This window comes from Triticum aestivum, chromosome 3D (genome assembly GCF_018294505.1).
Source record: "Triticum aestivum cultivar Chinese Spring chromosome 3D, IWGSC CS RefSeq v2.1, whole genome shotgun sequence".
NCBI classification, from domain to species: Eukaryota; Viridiplantae; Streptophyta; class Magnoliopsida; order Poales; family Poaceae; genus Triticum; species Triticum aestivum.
The window spans coordinates 400,061,637-400,083,740 of NC_057802.1; positions in this window are offsets into that span (position 1 = coordinate 400,061,637).

Here is a 22,104-nt window from a genome sequence, read left to right on the forward strand (position 1 = left end):
TCCAACTCCAAGCCTAATCTTCTCCAACTATTTGCTTAATCTTCTCCAACTATTTAGTCTTAAGAGAGACTGCAAAGGTGACCGGCTTCTATTTGTGTGTTTATTGTTTCATCAACAGTCCTCTATTATTATAATCACACATAATATCTTTGGAACAGGGATGCTCAGCTCTATTTTAGTGGAACTGCACAAAATGATCGGAATGTTGCATGCTCCAGACAGCTACTTTCTTTTCCCAACATGCCTTGTTGATTTAGACAGAGCTCGGGGGAAGTTGCTGCCAATCAAAGCATGGATCAATTTTAATTTAACACCTTCTCACAACTTTGTCATCAGTTGTTATGTAAATATTAGCTCTGATCTACTAATCACTGAGATGCATTAGCAATGAAGTTAGTTTTTTATTTTTTCTGAAAGAGCATGGCTGGCAAGACACACAAAACAAAAGCTGAAAGCTCAGATCATTGTACAATTTCATGTCGCTGGAAAATTATTTGTATAGTACGTCAATTATGTAAACAAATGCTAGAAGCTTGATAGCATTGATAGAAGCCTCCATGCACAAAATTCTACTCCCTATGGTCCTAAATATTTGTCTTTTTACAAATTTCAAATGGACATATTTTAGAGTGTAGATTCACTCATTTTGCTTCGTATGTAGTCACTCGCTGAAATCTCTAGAAAGACAAATGCTCCGTAGTATATTTAAGAACGGAGGGATTAGTGCACAACCGCATGGGAGATTCAGCCCGGTCGTTGCGCCGCACTAATTGTGAGTAATGAGCAGTCAAATCATAAGCCCCACCTTTCCCACTATAAGTTGCTCGGAAGAAGCAACCATCAATACACTCTTCTTTCAATCCGCTCATACTACTCCCTCCGTCACTGTTTATAGAGCGCGCTTCAACAATCTCTGGGACTAAGGTGACTGGCGACCGGCCTGAAAAATAGCATTGGTAGTTATAGCACGTACGGCGTCTATTACTAGAGGAAATAATGCGTACACACATGCATGTAGTGCTTCCACCCCGGGTACACACATGCATGCAGTGCTTCCACCCCGGGTACACACGTGCATGCACTTACTCCACTCCACGTACACACTTAGTACATCGAGAGAAAATTGTGGACATTATTGCGGTTACCACGCCCTAATTAGTTGAGCATTAAACCAAACGCGGCTAAAGTCTCTCTGGTGATGGAAATGCATGAGAATGAAGTGCACCCTGTAAAATGTGATGGAGGGAGGAGTAGTATGAAGGTGCAAAATGAAGTACACGTATGGCCACTCGGTCAACGCACTTCCTCTTGGCATATCACTGACATGTGGGACCGGAGTGTGAGCAAACCGATGTCAATTGAAGGCAAAATGGCCAACCCGCCGTTCCATGAGAGAGACAAGGAGCGAGAACACACAGACGGGCTCGCACGGAGGCCAAGATATATTCGAGCATGGTTGATCGATATCATCATTACATGTTCGATGTTTTTTAATACTACTATTGGGCTGCCGTTTTCCGCACTTCTCCCGAATAAATGTGTACTTTATCAGAGATTAAAATAAAATACGAGTACAGATGCTCCATCATGCGGTTCTAGTAGTAGTACTACTCGTACTACTAAACCTTGCGCTTGGCTCTTCGCCTCTTCGTGAAGTCGAACAATGATGGTACTACAATGTATGCCTCTGGCAATCTGACACCGAATGAACTGCTGCATGTCCATCGCCTGGGCGAGGGTAGGTTGCATTAGTCAAAAGCTTCTCCTCATCCTGCGATCCACCAGGCTTGAGGTAGACTGAGTGGGCGTAAGCGAGCTTCACCTTGTCCTGCAAGCTTCTCCTCCTTCTGCGAGTTGACGGGACACACCAAAAAGTATTGCTAGTCCATACTCCCTCCTTTCCAGTTAATATGACTTAATCTTTTTTCGGGTAAATGAGAGAGCTTTATTCATATAAGCATTCTTAGGACGATCACCCAAGAGACTGGTCACTAGGAAGCAAGGTACCCTGCAAAAAAGAAGAAGGAAGCGAGGTGTTTCATCAAGCCAGCTCTCGGTCACATTCAAAGTGCAGCAAGCACGGTTCGCACAAAGATGTGCCGCAAGGTTTGCTGACCTGTTTACATGCTGAATAAGAAAATAAGAGAAAATATTACCGAGCGCTCCTATTTGTAACAGGAGATGAACCAGAATTAAGCGAGAATTGTGGCGAGTGTTCCATGCAATCAACTTCCATTATCACATGAGAGAACCCTCGAAGAGAACAAATGTGTTGAAGATTGCTTTATCAGATTTTAAAATAAAATATAAGTGCAGACGCTCCTCCATCCGGTTCCTAGTAGTAGTACATACCTCTATAGTAGTAGTACTAGTACTAGTAAACTTTGCGCTTGGTTGTTCGCCTCTTCAGGAAGTCGAACAATAATGGTACTAGTATAGTGTATGCTTCTGGCAACTGACACCAAATTAACTGTTGCACGTCCACCACCTGAGCGAGGCAGAGCTTGCATTAGTCAAAAGTTTCTCCTTGTCCTGCGAGCCACCGCGCGCAAGCTTCTCCCGTCCTACAAGCTTCTCCTCGTTCGGTAAGTTGACGGGACACAGCAAAGTAATGCTAGTCCATACTGCCTCCTTCCGGTTAATATGGCTTAATTTCAAACGAGATAAATACACTGTCTGTCACTGTATATTTGTAAAAAATACAGTCAGTGAACTTCATAATACGCTCAATATATACATTTTCCGGTGTTTATACGGTCACTAGCTCACCCTGGCTGAGTATGTGTGTGCATGCACGTCTAGGTTGAGCACTTGAGCGTGACCGTGTGTGTTCCGTCGTGTGCTCGGACATGCATGCATTAGGGCGTCACACGTGTTTTTTTGTCCATGTGTTGCATGCATGCACAAGGTTGTAGTCCCTCACATTCACATGTTCATAAGTCAATGCTTTGTCGAAATGTTGCATGCAAGGTTTAATCATTCGTTGTTCACGCATGCAGAGCATCTCCAATATCATGTGTATATTTGGATGTCTATATATTCATATAGACAATGGTCTAAAAAGATTCCCTCATATACACGTCCAATTTTGCATCAGAATGTCTATATACAGGGACCATGACAGGTGGGCCGTCGCTGGGGAGAGGAAGAAATCATGACTGCAGCTGAGTTTAGATGACGCCTTCACATTGTCCAGGCGTGGACATTGTCGAGGTCGATTTAGAGGATGTGTATATTTGGACGACCATATAGGCAAGCTGTTGGACGCCTGTTTTGGGCTCACATCGTGGAAAATGAGTATACACATCCATATAGACAAGCTATTGGAGATGCTCAATACGTTGGTGAAGATAATTTCTTGAGGAAAACGAGCCCATGAATTGAGTACAAAGGGGACCAATAAGCCAGGACGGAGGGAGTACTAGTTGTGAACCGGAAGGAGGGAGTAGGTACTAGTAATACTACGTAACAATGTGCAGTAACAAATTTCCTCTATGTGCATCCTGTCTACGTGTCATGCAAGAAAATAGAGATAAGTACAAGTGAGACTCAGCAACGGTCATACATGTAGGGGGAATACATGCAGGGGCCACTAATGAGCAATTAAATCACACAGTAAGTTAGTCGGAAGAAGCAACCATCATTTCACTCTTCAATGACAAGTACGCAACATAAAATGGTTGACATGGAGAGAAAAAGAAAACCACTATATATACACTAGCAGGAGCCTAAGCTACAAGCCTGCTTGCTTGGGTTGCTCTCTTCACAAGCATAGAACAATGGTGGCCACACCGCTGGTCACAGATCAGGCCAGATCCTGCCGCTGGGGGAAGGGGATGATGTTCTGCATAGATGCGGTCAACATCAGTGAGGGAGAAAACCCACTGTCGGTGCATCCCAATCGGAGGTCCCTGCGGTATGGGCTGATGCCGCCTCCCAACCGCCCTTCTAGCTATAGCCCGACGTCCCAGGTACAACTTCCTTTTGGAGCCGGCTTGCTCCACTGCCGCAGCTCCCCACGTAGCTCCACCTCCATGTCGATCTTTCTCTACTTCTACCGGCTTCTATTTGTGATGAGTTTGTGTCTCATGAACTAGTGCCAGTACTATTATTCTAATCACACTTCTTCAATATCTTTGCCATCAGGGATGCTCAGCTCAATTTTAGTGGAACTGCACAAAAGCACCATATGATCCAAGGGTGCCAGCCATCTTTCCTTCGGTAGGTTCTACCTAGCCATGAAATTAAATCATGTTTAGGGTTTAGTGTTTAAGTCGTAGTGACCCCATCAGTAGTTTTTCTTTTGTACACACTCTCACAACTTTTGTCTTTAGTTGTGAAGTAAATATTGGCTATGATCTGTGAATCATTGAGATGCATCAGCATGCGTGTTAGTTTTCCTTTGTATTTGATGGAATGTTGTAACGGGGCAACCTTGGAGTAGGAATGAAAATGGAGTGGAAATTCCGTTTTTCCGGAGAAAAAATGGAAACGGAGAGAAACCAACGATTCGTTTCGTTGGATCGCGCCATCGAGCAAAACAACGTTTAAATCATGTTTGTCGCGTTCGTGTCTCACCCTCCTCCTCAGCTCCACCCCACATGGTCGCTCGGCATGCCACTCACCGCAAACCGAGTATACGATAACTTTCCCGCCTACTTGTCGATGGATCACGCCATGGAGTACCATACTAGCACTACTGGAAGAGATTGACGAGGAGGGGGAGGACAGCTAGCTATAGCACAGACTCCCAAGAACTTTTTACTTGCATGTTGTGGCTAGCTATTGCGACCTTTGAACGCGGAGCAGTCGCGTGCACCGGGAAGCGGCGTGGGCGATGCTCTCTTGGCCGGCGCACTGCTTCAATGCCGGTGCCAGTGAGAGGTCGCGTCTGCACTGGCAGGGCATGAATGCAGCACTGACCGTTTCGGGCGGGAAGCATGCGTGGGTGATGAAGAGGGTTCAGGTTGGTCAGGAGCGGGCGTGGCAGCGGTCCGGAAGCCCGCAAACAAGAGATGATATACATTAATATTGTTGCATATATAATTAACAACGCAAATAATGTGCCAGTTGGACAAATATGATTGGAGATGGAGATGGAGATGGAATTTTACGTAAACACGGATATGCATGTGTATGTCTATGTGTGTGTGCGCGACGACTCTCGCGACTTGGAAGCGGGCGCGTGTTTTTGATCGAGTTTTCTTTCTTGGTACGTTAAAAAAAATTGTCCGCCAGTTTTCGTTTCTTTTTTCCGGGAACACACGCACTCTATTTAAAACCACTGCTATGGAGAGATTTTTTTACTCCATTGTATATATAGACTCTTATTTGATAGGGTTTCTCGCGTCTCGCTCTCGCATCTTGCTCTCTCATCCTCTCCTTATCAAAACAAGGTGACAGTGTCCACTCTATCTCTCTCCTCACCGGTGGTCACAGATCCGGCTGAATCCCATCCGCTGCGGGAGGTGAGGAGGTACAACATTGATGTTGTCGCCGTCAGTGATGGAGGAAGCCGATGCGCACCGCCCTCTTAGAGCCGATGCAGGCGTGGACGAAGGTCCTCCGCGCCCTTGTTCGCTACCATCGGGTGGGCTGATCTTGCCCGCCCGCCTAAGAGACATCTCGCCCACGTGAGGTATAACTTCTTGTACTGGTCCAGCTCCTTAGGTCGCTGCATGCGGGTTTTCTTCTATGCCACTACTCCCCAGCTCCCCATGCAGTAGCTAGGGTTCGTCGGCTGGTCCAACATCACCTATTTTTTTACTATTATAGAGGAAATGCCACTCAAAAAGTTGTCCTGGTTTATACCTCGGTGGAGGTATACATGTTGTTTCGACAAAAAGTACATGGTGGTTGTGCGGTCATTGTCCATATGCTCCTATTGTTGCTGCTAATCTAATACTATCACTGGTTAAATGAAGAAATGCTTTTTTTCTTAGGTATCCTGGTACATTGTGGTTGTGCGGTCATTGTCCATATGTTGCTAATCTAATATTTTTGCAAACAGCGATGCGTATCTCCATACCCGGGCATGTCTTCCTCAACTTTAGTAGAACTGCACAAAATTGGATGGCCATTGTTGTTCCGCCTCACTATCCTCTGCCACGTGGTTCTTCCTTCCTCGAGCTTGATTACCGAGAAGAAACAAACCACAGTGAGGATTTGTCGAACTTCATTGGTCCCTCACCCAAACTTGATGCCAAATGTATAATGCATCACCACGATGACCTATCGATGCTCATGGTTGCGCCTCGTGGTTGCATCGGTTGGTGAAGCTGATCGATTTTCAATGAAAAACAAGTTGTCTTCCATCAGTGCTCTTTGCTTGTTACCCACAATGATATCCTTCATCGGTTCACCTTGGTTGTGTTGGAGACACAGCCGTCTTTCATGTTGGTGCAATTTTATCACACAATTGGTTATGAACCAAATGTTTCCTCGAAGAAGGATCGACGTTGGTACTAAGAGCATAAGTTTTGAATTGATTTCTATGCCTTCTCACAACTTTGTCTTCAGCTCCCCTGTAATTTTATTTGTCCAGCTATTAACTAAATATGTGGTCAGACTTTGATTAGAAAAATGGTGTGGACTAAAATCCCGGATGGACGTAGTAGCCCTCCATTTTTATTTACTCTGCATATTAGATTTGACTGAAGTAAAACTTTGTAAAGTTTGACCAAGTTTAGGCCGAACACAACAAACCATAATTATTGAGAGAGGGCAAACTGTACATACTCTCAAACCTTTCCCATAATTGAAATTAAAATTCTTTATTTGTACACACTCTCACACGTTTCCGATAATTTGGCGCATGTGTGGTTGTTCACTTAACGGAGGGTAGTGTACCGCACGTGAAGGACAGGAAGTGCAACCAGGATGCGTGGATCGTTAGTTCATCGTAAGTAGTTTTCTTCACTCGTACGTTAAATAAAGAGTTTTGTTTCGTACTTACACAATTTAAAACGATTGTTATGGAGAGAAAAAGAAAACCACTCCACTATATATTAGTAGTATACACGAGTACTATATAAGTAGTACTCCCTCTCTCCCATAATATAAGAACGTTTTTTATACTAGTGTAGTGTCAAAAATGTTCTTATATTATGGCACGGAGGGAGTACTATATAAGCTGGAGCCTTAGCGCTTGTTCACTAGGATTTGCACTCTCCGCTATATATATATATATATATATATATATATATATATATATATATATATACATGCTGGAGGCTCAGCGTTCCTTCGCTAGGGTTGGCTATATTCACAATCTCTCACCCTCTTCACCAGATCTAAACAATACAGTGTTGGCCTCTATCTCTCTCTCCCCCCTCACAGCTGGTGAAGGAGCCGTCTGGATCCCGTCACACCGGGAAGGGGAGGAGGTGTAGAGTTCACTCTATCGCCTTCGGCAAGGGAGGCAATCCCTTGCCGGCTGCGCTGTTCTCTTTCACCCAGCGCCTGTGCGGGAGGGCCACCGACCCCTTCTTCCTCACTACCGTACATAGTGTGGGCAGATCCAGCCTCCCGCCGCACGCCAGGCCACATCCCGACGACCCTTAGGTACAACTTTCTTTGAAACTGTCATTGCTCTAGCTGCATGCGGATCTTTTTTGATTCTGTAGTCGAATCTAGGTCTTGGTTCAAAGAGGAAAGAAGGGTGCGGTCGGGTGGAGCATGAATCTAGGGCATGGTTCAATGAGGAAAGGAGGGAGGGAAAGTTGTATAGACTGGCTATCCAGCTGCTTTCTTGGTCGAAAAGGGAAAAGGGGGTAACCCAGTACACACATCTGTAAGGAACCGATCTCTTTGTTGAAAAAGGAAAGAAACTGGGGGGTTGGGTAGTTTGTGCAGGACTAGATTTGCTGCCCTCACATAGGAAAAAGGTTCAAAGAGAACAAATATGGGACCAACGCATATATGCTGCTTGGCAACATACTCTGGATCACCCATTTATACGTGTGGACGCAGATGGTGCGGGCATGTCCCATGTCCCATACAACTATTTTGTTGCTGTTAATCTAAGAATGCCACTGGAAAATTGAAGCAATGCCACTGTTAGAAGTAAATTACATTTTTAATGAATGTTTTTTAAGAGAATGTCTCTATTAATATGAATCAATGCAACCGTTTTAGAAATGCTACTGTCCTACTTTGTTTTCCATCAAGATAAGTTAGATGTTTCTTTTTGTCGCCGTATGTTTTATCCTGCTTTATTGGCCAGTAATTGTTTCTTTTTTGCCTCTATTAAAACAGGGATATCTATTCAACTTGTTGCTATAGCGAACTTAAATGTCACACCGGTGACTTTGCTTGATTTCAGTGCAACTGCACAAAACGAGATTGGATTTCTTATTCGTGTTGGCAGATTCGTAGGTGATCTTGTGTGCGTCATGAAAGGTTGGTACCTGCCTTCATCCACATGATCGTGCATTGTGCTTTGAGATGTTGTGCTACTTGTATTGGTATTGTTTTAAATAAGTGTTGAATTGAAGCTATTGAATTGTTGTATTTTCCCATTAAGTAGTGAACAAAAATGGGACCAACCCAGACATGATGCTTGTTGCTTTGTTACAACAAACTCTGCATCACCCCCTTTATAAGTAGATGGAAGCACGTGGTGTTGTTGCGCCCACTATCCCCTGGAACTATTTATGTTTTTTGTTAATCTAATGCCGCTGGTAAAATTAAGCAATGCCACTCTCAGAATTAACTATTGAATCTTAGTTCAAAACCGCAACACTTGTTAGGGATCGGCGAGAGTACCATTTCTGTTAGGGATCGGCCGGAGTACATGTTTAAGAAATGTATTCTTGAGATAATGTCTCTGTTATTATATATTAGTTACATTGTTTTACAAATGGTACTATCCTGCTTTGTAGTTCTTTCTACATGTTTAACCAAGGTATTGGTAAGATAATGTCTTTGTTAATATGAATCAGTCGCATTGTTTTAGGAATGGTATTTTTCTGCTTTGTCTTTCTTTATACATGTTGAAACAAGGCATTGTTAAGCTAATGTCTCAGTTAATATGAATGAATCACACTGACTGAGAATTGCTACTCTCCTGCTTTGTTTCCCATTAAGATAAGGTAGATCAGTAGATGTTTTACTTCTGGGAGTATAAGTCATCAATCGTTATTTCTCAGTAATTGTTTCCCTTATACCTATTGTCGCATAGGAAAAAGGTTGAAAGAGAACAAATACGGGACCAACACAGATATGCTGCTTGGCAACATACTCTGCATCACCCATTTATATGTGTGGAGGCACATGGTGCTGGCATGTCCCATGTTCCATACAACTATTTTGTTGTTGTAAATCTAAGAATGCCGCTGGAAAATTGAAGCAATGCCACTGTTAAAAGTAAATTACATTTTTAACGAATGTTATTTTAAGAGAATTTCTCTCTTAATATGAATCAATGCAACCGTTTTAGAAATGCTACTGTCCTATACTTTGTTTTCCATCAAGATAAGGTAGATGCTTCTTTTTGTGGCCACATGTTTCATCCTCCTTTATTGGCTAGTAATTGATTCCTTTTTTGCCTTTGTTAAAACAGGGATATCTATTCAACTTGTTGCTATTGTGACATTTTGCTTCGCTACGCGAAACACTTTTGTTTTAAGAGTGTTTTGTGCAGTTCAACTTGGATGTCACACCAGCAACTTTGCTTAATTTTGGTGGAACTGCATAAAAGGAGATTGGATTTCCATATATGTGTTGAGATCTCTTTCAGGTCCTCCTCACGAGTTGTTTCAAATCTTGGTCAAGAAAGGTCAGTAATGACTTTCATCCACATGATGCTGCAGTGTGCTTTGAGATGTTGTGCTACTTGTATTGTTACTATTTTGGATAAATGTTGAATTGAAGCTATTGAACTGTTGTCTTTTACCATTAAGTGAGCAAAAATTGTTCCAACCCAGACATGATGCTTGTTTCTTTGTTACAACAAAACTCTGCATCACCCCCTTTATAAGTAGATGGAAGCACATGGTGTTGTTGCACCCACTCTCCCCTGGAACTGTTTATGCTTTTTGTTAATCTAATGCCGCTGGTAAAATTAAGCAATGCCACTCTCAGAATTAACTACTGAATCTTAATTCAAAACTGCAACACTTGTTAGGGATGGGTGGGAGTACCATTTCTGTTAGGGATCGGCCGGAGTACATGTTTAAGAAATGTATTGTTGAGATAATGTCTCTGTTATTATATACCAGTTACAGTGTTTTACAAATGGTACTATCCTGCTTTGTAGTTCTTTCTACATGTTTAACCAAGGTATTGTTAAGATAATGTCTCTGTTAATATGAATTAGTCGCATTGTTTTAGGAATGGTACTTTTCTGCTTTGTCGTTCTTTATACATGTTGAAACAAGGCATTATTAAGATAATGTCTCAGTTAATATGAATGAGTCACACTGATTGAGAATTGCTACTCTCCTGCTTTGTTTCCCATTATGATAAGGTAGCTCAGCAGATGTTTTTCTTCTAGGAGCACAAGTCATCAACCGTTATTTCTCAGTAATTGTTTCCCTTATACCTATTGTTGCTTACAGGGATATCAAAATTTATGCTCGGTTTTATTTCGACTATGATTTTAGTTGAACTGCACAAAAGGAGCCAATGTCTCTAAGGCAAACTGCTGAATTAGTGGGTCCAGTTGGTCTTACCACTTAGCAGAAAGAAGCACTCACTGTTTGTGCTACATTACAAAAGGAATGACCGAGAAGCTTTACAGAGTATTAGTAGACGTTGGTGACATGACTAGTCTGCAAAGAGCATGGGCAACTCAACAACACGTGGAGTGAAAAATTCACTCCACAAGGAAAGATATGACCAAGTCAGTTGCCGACGCATCTGTAACAAACGAGGTCAGTATCAGCCTTCATCCACATGATTGTGCTTTGTTATGTTGTGCTACTTATAGTGTTCTATTATTCTGAATAAATGTTTAATTGAAGCTATTGTATTGCTATCTTTTCCTGTTAAGATAATGAAGATGATTATAGCTGTAAGTGTATGTTTAATCAACTAGTACCACTATTATATTCATCACGCTTTTTTGTATTTATGCAGATAGGGATGCTCAACTTGATTTTAGTGGAACTGCACAAAATGTTCAGATGGTTTGTGTCCTCCATAATGCTTCATCATGCATAATACATCGAATGGTTCTCTAATCATTCGTCATCACCTTCAGTCACCAGACTATCTGTTTGAATGGAGCTGCCAATGTGTTTAACGCTTTGCAACATATAAATACGAAATCCACCATGCTACTCAAAACATTGTTTGATTTTAGTGGAATCTACACACAAAGATACGCTGGTTAATCCGGTTCCATGTGCCATTTCAATGTGCAAACTGATGACAAACCATGCTCGTCTGAATGGAGCTACCAACGTCTTCAAGGCAGAATACTACCTTTAAGAATGGTAAGAAGAAAGACAAAAAGAGAGATGGCTGCCTTACTTGTGGTTCGGAGGAACACTAGGCAAACAAGTGCCCAAACAAGTACAAGAAGCAAGGACAGGACTCCAAGTCTGTCAATGTCATTCTAAGCAACAATGATGGGGCATCTGGGTATGGTAATCTGTTTACCGTACTTTCAGTTTGTTAGTCCACCGATTGGTGGGTTGACACTAGGGCCAATATTCATGTGTGTGCTGATGTGTCTTTGTTTTCTTGCAACATATAAATATGAAATCCACAGGGATGCTCATCTGATTTTAGTGGAACTGCACAAAATGTTCAGATGTTTCGTGTCCTGCATAATACTTCATCATGCACAATACATCGAATGGTTCTCTAATCATTCGTCGTCACCTTGAGCCACCGGACTATCAGATGACAAACTGATGACAAACCCTGCCCGTTCCACAATCATAGGCATTACATATTTTGAATGGGAAAAGCTTGTCAAAGTTTAATCATTGATGTTAGCAAGAAGACATTAGTTTAATATATTGGAATTGGAAAACCTTGTCAAATTTTGCTCATTGATGTTAGCAAGAAGACATGCATTTGATATTTTTGAGTGGGACGCCCTTTGCTGTGAGCAACGTCGATCGTTTTTTTCCTATTCCTGTCTTCAGTTTAGAAGTAAATATTTACTCTGCTGTGATGCATAGTCACATGAATGTTGACTTTATGTAAGGTATTTTAAGAGTTTGTTCTGAATGTTGTTTATGTAATGCCATGCCTTGTGAGTTTGATTCCGAAGTTGACCTTAGAATGTGGTGGCATACGGCATCACGAGCTGTCCACCGTGCCTCCTGAGAACAATACTTCATATTGTTTTGCATGTTGATCTAATGCCTGTGATTTGCATGTTAAGAAGATCATCCTCTTCTATTGTTTCTGTGCTTAAGAAGTTCATTGTCTTATGTTTCATTCATAGCCTATACGACAACTCGGGTAGGTTAGAGGTGAAACCATATGATCTTCCGACCAACTCATCATCTTAGGCCGTGATTGGATCACCGTTTTCCAACGAAAACCGCTTGTAAAACTGACGCTTGTAAATAAAAGCAGATGGTCTTGGGAGAAGCGCTTGGTTGGTCGATTTTGACTAGTAAATATACATTGGTCTCTCAAATTACACGCGTAACTTGCCGGTTTTCGTTACAGACCTCGGGCCCTCGGTTTCATTACGCCTGTATTTTACGCATTGTTTCCGATGACGAGTAAATTACACTTGTATGTTAATACAGGTGTGAAACAATCCTGAGCTCCCAAGCGCGGCCTTATCGTTTCATGCCGTCTCAGTCTCTCGAAGGTGCTCATAGGTGTCCGATGATCCCGGCTTCCTGAATGAGGAGCGGGCGATGTATCAGACCATCTGTAGGGCCCGCGAGGCCCTCTCCGTCGTCCTTCGAGTTGTTGCGCTTGCCGTGGCGCCGAGCATTGTCAACTTGGTCAACGAACATGAGGAATCAGGAGATGACTTTATTCGGACTGGATGACAGTAGGGACCCACTAGGGCCATAATCGTACGTACGCAAGTTCCTCCTTATTATATACAACTATAATTTTTTTGCTTCCTCCTGGTTTCTTAACATCACGGTCCCGCACCATCGTCAACCTATATAGTCAATAAACGAGAGAATTGCATAAGGAGCGGCCGACAGTTGGGACCTAGCAGCTCAAGCAGTATTTGTTTTTTTAGGTGTAAGCGGAGTTTTTCTTGAGCGATGTTTTTGTTGTTGTTCAGAGGAGCAGGGTATCAACTGGGCGGGCTGTGGCCCATCTAGCCCAGGCTATTATTTTATGTCGACCAAATATCCAGCCCAGATATTTTTTTTGCAAGGTGAAAATGGGTAGCCCAGCTATACTTTTATTGCGGAATACCCAACCCAGGTCAACTTGTTATTCTCCGCCCCGCTGGGCTATAAATCTTTCCTATGAGGGATGCATTAGGCCTAACAAGAAAATGGGCTTTAAGAAATAACAAATGGGATGTAATTATAAAAATCGGGCTGTAAATATAGAAAAACGCACCAAGCAGGTAAGTAGTTTCAAAAATATTATTTTTTGAGTTTGGAAATTTTAATTTCATTACTTATTGTGTGCGCAATATTTCTTTCGATTTTTACCTAATACAAAATTCATTTTGAAATTATATTTAAAATGACTCGAAATTTCGGGATAAATTTTATTTGGATCCCATCAAAATGTGGGATTTTTGGTTGAATTCTGTTTTGAGAGGTTGGTTCAAATTATTAATCGTTGTCCTGGCTAGAAAATGGGTCGTAATTTTAACATACTATAAATGGGTTGTACAAAATTCCATTGGAATTCAAAAATGGGTTGTACACTATTACAAATCGCAAATGGGCTATATGTTCTCTGCCACAGATGTGATGCTCACTTGTGGGCCTACTATTTTTTGAGAATTATAGTCAGTGACGCGTACAGAAGGCTTGTGGGCCTACTAAGGCGTACGGAAGGCTTTGTAAACTTATAGTCAAGACAGGATTCTAGTAGCAGTGGCCGTTGGATGTGCATCCAACGGCTGTAGTGCTTCTTCAATCCGGATATTCTTACTTCAGTCGCCCAAACCACCGCCGGGGGTACCGCCTGCTACCGCCTCCCGTGGCCAGTTGTGCTTCCGCGCAGGATTCACCGGCCCACTCTACTCCCAAACGCCGTCCAGGCCATTCCTCTACTCACCAACACCTCCTGTTCTTCACCGGCGATGACAGCCTCACACCGCAGCCAAACCAGTGAACCCTCGTACTCCCCTCCGCGTGGGCATCCACTGCTGTGTCTTCACCGGCTCCAGGTCGTTCCCTTTGTAATACTCTCCATCGTTCACTGCGTTGGTTCTCTCGGCGCGGCATGGTCAACTTTTTCAACAAACGACAGCCATCAGATGAGGCATGTACGTGGATTGGTCGACGGTAGGGACCCAAATGGCCCATGGCAGCACACAGGAAGTGCCCTCGTATTATGCGAAAACAAATAATTTCTCCCCCTGACAGGTTTGACCCACTAGCTACATCTTTGCACGCAAGGAAGTGCTTCCTTTATTACGCAGAAATAAAAAGTTTCCTCTCCCTGACAGCTGAGACCCACCAGCTTTATTATGATCTTTTTCATGAAAATATAAATTGTACCGAAGATCTTAGATTGTTTTCTGTTTATTGTAACTCGAAAAAGAAGAAATAAAAAAAACCGGAAAGCATCTTCGCACGCAAGGAAGTGCCACCTTATTACGCGAGAAAAAAAAATTGATTCCCCCTGCTAGCTGGGACCCACCAAATTTGGAGGCTGACTTGTGGGCCTACTAAGTTAACGCGTACGCAGGGATTTGTCAACTTAGTCAATAAACGATTCTAGCTGCATTGACCGTTCGATGTTAATCCAACGGCTAAGTTGCGTCTTTAACCTCTGGTCTTGCTGCTCCAGCCGCCCAAACATGCGCCTGTCGTACCGCCTGCTCTAGCCTCTCGTGGTCGGCTGTGTGCTGCCGCGCAGGCCTAGACGCCCGACCATACTACTACTGGCCAGGCCTTCCCCTTACTCACCCACACCCCCTGTTATTCTCCAGAGACGGCAGCCTCAAACCATAGCCGAAGCAGTCAACCCTCATACTCCCCTCCGCATGGGCATCCACTACTGCGCATTCCCCAGCTCCGGGTCGTTCCCTTCCTAGGTTGCGCCATCGTCCACCACCTTTGTGCTCTCGGGCGGTACGGAGTCGTCAACACGGTCAACGAATGACAGCCATCAGAAGAGGACTGTAAGTGGAGAGGCTGACAGCTGGGTCCATGGCCGCACGCAAGGAAGTGCCTCCTTATTACGCGCAAAATAATGATTCCTCCACCTGAGACCTCGGACCTACCGGAAGGGCCTCTGTATTTCACAAAAAAATGTTCCCCCCTGACAGTGGGGACCCACCGGCTTTATCTTCGCATCGAAGGAACTGCCTTCTTACCCCCTGACAGCTGGGACCCACTAGGTTGAAACGAAGGTAGCGTTATCTGTCCGGCCGCGAACGTGTACGTACATAGTGGTCGATCGGTGTCTCTGCAGCGATGTACCGTGGCCGAGTAAGGAGTGGCACGTGTTGAAGTAGAGGTGCTGACGTAGCATGTCACGCTGTCCCGTCTATATCGTGTACACATACGTACGGCCATGCTGCAAGATAGTAAATACGGCTACATACGTACATACGGGCGGGGTCTCTAATGCGTACAGCGACTAATCCTGTTCATTGGAAGCCAACCGGCTGGGTCAGAATGGACAAACTACATCATGTTCATGGAGAGGCAACGGAATGCGTCGTGTTCATCGGGAGGCAACGGAATACGTCGTGTTCATCGGGAGCCAACCGGCTTGGACAGAACAGCCGAAACGAGGTCTGGCGTACAGCAAAGCGGAGGAAACGAGCCTTCTGTTCGACCGCGTACGGTCGAAACAGGGTCCTGTTCATCGGGAAGGGTCTCGCGTACCGCAAAATGAAGGAAACGGACTTGTGTTCGACCGCGTACGGTTGAAACGGGGTCCTGTTGATCGGGAGGGGTGTGGCATACTGCAAAACAAAGGAAACAGACTAGTGTTGGAGCGCCTACGGTCGAAACGGGGTCCTGTTGATCGGGAGGGGTGTGGCATACCGCAAAACGGGACTCCACGGGTTACTGTTCATCCACGGTCGACTTCCTCCAGCCTCCACCTGCTACTGTTCATCCACCGTCGACTTCGTCCAGCCTCCACCAGCTACTGTTCATCCACAGGGTCCTGTTAATCCAGCCTCCACCAGCTACTGTTGAACCAGCTCTCCACGGGGTCCTGTTCAACCAGCCCCTCCACGGGGTCCTGTTGAACCAGCCCTCCACGAACGGGATCCCTCCACCGGCTACTGTTCATCCACCCCCACGCCTCCTCGATCTGGGTCCTGTTCATCCAGCGCTAACGGCCTCTACTACCACGAGGTCCTATTCATCCAACCCCCACCAGGAACTATTCATCCAACCCCCACCGGGAACTGTTCATCAAGAGGCAGCTTCGATCGGCTTCAATTTGCAGAAGTAGCGAAGGAATCACTCGGGTTCAGTTAACAGCAAGGGATCGATAAGGGTTCAGTAACGTAGCTAGTGCAATCGCTCGGGTTCAGTCAGAGCCCAACGCCTCTCTCGGGTTCAGTTAGAGCACAATGCCTCGCACACACACGCGTACATGTAAGAGAGAAACACGCAAACCTCCGTGCATCGCTCGACCCCGACCACCCACCATAACGGGAACTCCTCGATAGTTTCCTCGCCCTCGCTTCTACCACGATTTTTCCGTCATGGACGGCCCAAAGAATGTCATGCAGCTGTTTCTCCGGCCCGCCCAGGACGAAAAGCCCATTTTCTTTCATGTTTTTTTGTCATAGAAGTAGGAGCCCACCACATCAATGATGATACCGGGTTTTGACACAATTATCGTCATATAAGTGTCATATGCATGACAGAAAAAAAAATTGTTTGGCCCAAAATGTCACGGATGTGTCTTTTTTTGGGGGTGTAGCTAGATGGCTTTCTCTCTCTCACACACACACTTTTGATTCTCAATACAATGGTCTCTTGGTGATCTATTTGATGTAACTCTTTTTGCGGTGTGCTTGTTGGGATCCGATGAGCTTTGAGTTTATGATCAGATCTATGTTTTTATCCATGAAAGTTATTTGAGTCTATTGATCTCTTATATGCATGATTACTTATAGCCTCGTATTTCTTCTTCGAATCTTTGGTTTAGTTAGGCCAACTAGATCGATTTTTCTTGCCATGGGAAGTGGTGCTTTGTGATGGGTTCGGTCTTACGGTGCTTGATCCCAGTGACAGAAGGGGAACCGACACGTATGTATCGTTGCCATTAAGGATAACAAGATGGGGTCTATTTCTACATAAATAGATCTTGTCTAAATCATGTCATCATTCTTATTGCATTACTCCATTTCTCCATGAACTTAATACACAAGATGCATGCTGGATTCGGTCGATGTGTGGAGTAAGAATAGTAGATGCAGGCAGGAGTCAGTCTACTAATCTTGGACATGATGCCTATATAACGATCATTGCCTGGATAATGTCATGATTATTTGAAGTTCTATCAATTGCCCAACAGTAATTTGTTTACCCGCCGTATGCTATTTTTCTCGAGAGAATCCACTAGTGAAATCTACGGCCCCTGGGTCTCTTCTTTATTATATTTGCCTTTGCGATCTATTTTTATTTGCTTTTATTTTCAGATCTATTAATCCAAAAATACAAAAATACCTTGCTGCAATTTATTGTTATTTATTTTATCTCACGTTCCTGTGAGATCTATTTATCCAATCTACTACAATTTTACCTATCTTTTTACCCGTGAGGGATTGACAACCCCTCTCTTACGTCGGGTTGCAAGTATTTTTTTTCTTTGTGTGCAGAAGCTGTTTACGTGGTGTTGCGTGGCTCTCCTACTGGTTCGATAACCTTGGTCTCATCACTGAGGGAAATACCTACCGTAGTTGTGCTGCATCCTCCTTTCCTCCTTGGGGAAATACCAACGTAGTTCAAGCTGCATCAAGGGGGTAGTCCACCCTCGGGGCTGAGGGTTTGTACCAGTAGCTATGTGTTTAATCTCTCTCTCTCATGTTCTTGAGATGTCACGATCTTGATGTATCCCGGGCTTTGCTAATATAGTTGGATCATATGGTGTTTCTCCCTCTCTATCTTGTTGTGATGAATTGAGTTTTCCCTTTGAGATTTCGTTTTATCGGATTGAATATTTTTATGGATTTGAGAGCACTTGATATATGTCTTGCATATCAATACGCGTGGTGACAATAGGGTATCATATTGATTCACTTGATATGTGTTTTGGCACTCAACTCGCAGATTCTCGAGCTGACATTGGGGTAATCTACGCATAGGGGTTGATGCATGTTCTCGTCTTTGTTTCTCTGGTAGAAATCTTGGGGCACTCTTTGAGGTTCTTTGTGTTGGATTGAATATTATGAATCTGAAATTGTTTGATGCATATCGCATAATCAACTCACAGATACTCGCGGTGACATTGGAGTATCTAGGTGACATTAGAGTTGGTTGATGTGTATCATATGGTGTTATTTTAGTACGAACTCTTGGTTAAATCGATCGGAAAGAATAGCTTGGTGTTATTTTAGTATGAACTCTAGGATAGATTGATCGGAAAGAATAGATTTGAGGTGGTTTCGTGCCCTACAAACAATTTCTTCTTATGTTCTCCGCTAGATAGGAACTTTGGAGTGATTCTTTCTCGCACGTTGAGGGATGGTTATATGATCTAACTATATTTGCATTGTTGAGAGATTGCATTAGCAAAAGTATGGAACCTAGGCCTCATTTTCAAGCATTGCATTACTGTTTGTGCTCTGTTTTATCAATTGCTACCTTGCTATTTTTTATTGTCCTATTACAAAAATCAATATCTACTATCAACACTACACTTGTATTAACATCTCTTCGTCGAAATAGTGCACCTATACAATTAACCATTGTATTTGGTGTGTTGGGGACACAAGAGACTTCTTATTATTTGGTTGCAGGGTTGTTTGAGAGAGACCATCTTCATCCTATGCCTCCCACGGATTGATAAACCTTAGGTCATCCACTTGAGGGAAAATTGCTACTGTCCTACAGAACTCTGCGCTTGCAGGCCCAACACGAGTCTACAAGAATAAAGTTGCATAGTAGACATCAAGCTCTTTTCTGGCGCCGTTGCCGAGGAGGTGAGTGCTTGAAGGTATATCTTTAGATCTTGCAATTGAATCTTTTAGTTTCTTGTTTTCCCAATAGTTTGGTTTATAAAAAGAAAACTAAAAAAATGGAATTGAGGTGGTCCCACTATATTGTCTTTCTTTAAAATGATGGATCGGAAAATTATGCTCAATTGATAGAATAAGAATTCAATAAAATGTTTCGCATAAAATCTTTGAATGATTACCATGGTTGCAATGTTGTTGGTATGAACTCTTTTAATATCCATGATGCTATGTTTGATGAAGATGATATTTTTAGTCCCCAAGGTTTGATGAGAAAGTTTATTATGATGAAAGCATGCCTCCTATTTATGATGATTATATTGATGAAAGTGGGTTTGGAAGAGTGTCAACTTTATGTAATGATGATCCCACTATTTTGGAGGGTGTTGAATCTTATGATAATAATTATGAAAGTGGATTTTGAGAGGTCATGACTTTATTTAGTGATGAATCCACTATTCGGAAGAGGTTTCCATTGATTATGACAACAAAGTTGCTACCTATGATGATTATGGTGATGACATGTATGCTATAAAGAATAGTGATAACCATGAAACTTGTCATCATGATTTTAATTTTCAATGACATGATAGTAATTTTGTTGATTTTTCTCCCACTACTAGTCATGAGAATAAATTTGCTTATGTGGAGAGTAATAAATTTCTATGCTTGTGGATCATGAAAATAATGATTTATGTCATAGCTAAATTGTTGAATTCATTCATGATGCTAATGAAAATTACTATGAGAGAGGAACATATGCTTTTATATATTGCAACAACATCAAGTTTCCTCTCTTTATGTTGAAAGTTTTGAAGTTGCACTTGTTTTGCCTTCCTATGCTAGTTGATTCTTGTTCCCATAAATTATTTGCTCACAAAATACCTATGGATAGGAAGTGGGTTAGACTTAAATGTGCTTGCCATGTGATTCATCATGCTCTTTTTCATGTTTCAGTTACTATTCTTATGTGAGCAACATTGAAATCATCATGCCTAGCTTAAATGGCATAAAAGAAAAGCGCTTGTTGGGAGACAACCCAACACTTATACCTATTTTTTTTGTGTGTTCACATGATTAAGCTACTATAGTAATCATGTTTTATAGCTTTTGTTTCAATAAAGTGCCAAGTAAAGCCTTTGGGTTAGTGTGGATGATAGTTGACTTGATTCTATGCAAAAACAGAAACTTTTGCTTACAGTAACATAATTGTTTAAATTCATTGGGATGGGATACAAATTATCTATGTTGTCCTAATTTTTCAGAATTTTTGGAGTAGCAGAAGTATGGTAGTTGTCCAGATCATTACAGACTGTTCTGTTTTTGACAGATTCTGTTTTTGATGCATAGTTTGCTTGTTTTCTTGTTTCAATGGCTTATATTGCTCAATATAAATTGTGGAAATTATAAGGTACATTAGGCATTATGTGAGAACAATTATGAATCTTGTCTTTGACAGTACCAAAGTGAATGGTTTGCTCTTTATCATACTAACCTATATGACAAAGTTCCGTTAAGTTTTGTGTGATTGAAGTTTTCAAGTTTTGGGTGAGATATTGATATGAGGAGAATAAGGAGTGACAAGAACATAAGATTGGGGATTCCCAAGGCACCTCCAAGGTAATATTCTAGGTAAATCCAAGCAACTAAGCTTGGGGATGCCCCGGAAGGCATCCCCTCTTTCGTCTCCAACATTATCGGTAACCTCACTTGGAGCTATATTTTCATTCGTCACATGATGTGTTTTGCTTCGAGCATAGTTTTCATTTGTTAGGATTTGCTTGATTTTATTTAGAGTAATGTTTTTCATCTTTTAATTCAATAAAAATGTCAAGGATAGCCTTTGCCTTGCTTATTTTGCAAGTCTATCTTTTGCTGTTTCAAAACAGGAAGTTTAGCGTTGTTGCAAAAATTCCTGAGAAAAGTCAGAATGTGATAAAATGTTGAATTTTTCTGCACAATAAGCTACGATAAATTTTCTACAGCATGGTTAATTTTCAGAATTTTTGGAGTTAAAGAAGTATTGATATTCTTGCATTCTTTACAAACTGTATTGTTTTGACAGATTTCCGTTATGTTTGCATTATTTGCATATGTTTGCTTGTTTAATTATTCTATTTGAGGATAGGACTATTAAATATGCAGAGGCATTTAGTATGAAATTTTAAATAATAATTTTAGTGATTTGCTACGGTAGAATGATAAGGTTTTTGCATTGATTTATACTAACTTATCTCACGAGTTCTTGTTGAGTTTTGTGTGGATGAAGTTTTTAAGATTTAGGGAAACCATGATATAGAAGGAACTAAGGAGACATATAAGCTCAAGCTTGGAGATGCCCAAGTCATCCCAAGATAATATTTGAAGAAGTCTCAAGCATCTAAGCTTGGGGATGCCCCGGTAGGCATCCCACCTTTCTTCATCAACAATTATCGGTTAGTATTGATTGAGCCTAAGTTTTTGCTTCTCCACATGATGTGTGCTATTATTGGAATGTCATTTTATTTTGTTTTGCTTGCTGTTTTAATAAAATACTTAGATATGAAAGTTTTTAAATAAGAGAGAGTCCTCAATTAGCTACCCCTTTATTTAACTACTCGCTTGAACTCACTTATATCTTTGTGGAGTAGTTTGTCATTTGCTCTAGTGATTCACTTATATCTTTTTGAGCACGGTGTGGTTTAATAATTTTGAAGAAATTCCCTCATGCTTCACTTATATTATTTCGAGAGAAGAAAACTTTATGCTCGTGTTCTTCACTTAAATTTGTTTGACCTTGTCGGTGTTCTGGGAACGGGGGTACCCAGACTTGCCTGCCTGCGGCCTGCGGC